Source organism: Myotis lucifugus, unplaced genomic scaffold (assembly GCF_000147115.1).
Source record: "Myotis lucifugus unplaced genomic scaffold, Myoluc2.0 scaffold_415, whole genome shotgun sequence".
Lineage (NCBI taxonomy): Eukaryota > Metazoa > Chordata > Mammalia > Chiroptera > Vespertilionidae > Myotis > Myotis lucifugus.
The window spans coordinates 469,427-471,033 of NW_005871463.1; positions in this window are offsets into that span (position 1 = coordinate 469,427).

Consider the following 1,607-nt stretch of genomic DNA (forward strand, 5'->3'; position numbering starts at 1 on the left):
ACAACAATAGCCTGATTTCCTGCAACGGGCCACCTCGCGTCTGGAGGGCTCACCGCTATCATCACCGGAGATTCACCCTGCAGGTCTTGGTACCCTGGCGCCTACCAGCCCCGCCTGGATTTCCCTGGGGAGTGGAGGCTCCGGGGCTGAAGACTGGCCCCAGGCAGCCCCTGCCCTCACCCTGCCAGGCCAGCGCCACCTCCGGACTGAATAAAGAGCCTTTACCAACTCTTGGGCAACTGCATGTTCTGCGCTAGGGCCCTGACCTCGAGCAGACCCCATGGGACAGCTGGTCTCCTGGCTGGGGCACCCCTGTCCAAGCACTCTGTCACCCACAGCAGTGGGCACTTACCCTGCACCAGGTACTCATTCCACCCTCACCTCAGCCCTGTGAGTGGGGCCAGCACTGTCCCTGGCTGGTGAGCTGGGCTCAGAGAGGACAGACAGCTTGACCGAGCTGGGATTTGAACCGGGCCCTCTCTGACTAGAGCCCAGACCCTTAGCCACTGTAGGTTCCTTCCTCCGTGCCTGGCTGACCACGTGCTGGGCCCCAGGAATCTGGAGAGGAGCCCCGCACGTGACTAATGAGCACCCACCATGCACCAGCTGCTGTGCTGGGGCTACATCTGCGGACCAGCCAGATGTTGTCCTGGCCTCTGGGGGAGATGGGAGGGGGGCTCAGACTAGGGGAGACCTTAGACCAGATAATCATGTGGTTGCACATTAAACAATCACATATAAATAATAGTGGAATTATACAGGGTTCTGTGTAAGAGTTCGGGGGGACAGTTGGACTTTGGCATGTGGACTGGGCAGGTTTAGCCAGGATAAGTGATAGAAAGCTCCACCCATTAGCTGACGTTGCCATAAGAGGAATGGTGATTATGAACTCCAGGGTTAAAGTAGCTTCAGGCATGGCTGCATCCAGGGGCGCTCTCTCTGGCTGTGCTTTCCGCGGTGTTGGCCTCATTCCCAGGAGCAGTCTCTACTCCACAGCGAGAGACGAGGAGAGGGCAACAGCTCTAGGGGGACACCAGTGTTCCATCCACAGAAAAGAGAGTTGCTTGGCCAGTGTGACCCAGAATTGCACGGCACTGGCCTGTGACCCAGCAGGCCTTCCCCGAGCCTGTCGCGTGTCCTGCTGGATTTGGAATTCATTGATTGGCAGGGTCTGGGGCACAACCCTGGGGAGGAGGATGGACCCCCTAGGCTGGGAATAGGGAAGGGGGTGGCCTCCAAAGGACCACTGACTGGGAAACGGGAATGCTGAGCAGGTAAAAGCCAGCCACGTTCCCCTTCAGAGAGTGACCTTGAAACCAAAGGCAGGAGTGAGCCAGGTCAAAGGGCAGGGTAGGACAGTTAGGGCAGCAGCTGCACATGCACAAAGCTTGGGGTGTTCACGGAATCCATGAAGAGTAATGTGGAGATGAGGGGTGCCTAGGGGCGTGCCTCAGTGATGGGTTAGGCTTTTATTCCAAGCCCACAAAAGGAGAGAGAGGAGTTGATGTGATCCGGTCCATGTTTCAAAAAGCTTGGAGCTGCAAGGGGACCAGACTGCAGATGCCCTCTTCCCCAAGTGCCCCCCCTCCGTCCCAGGCACCTTTCCC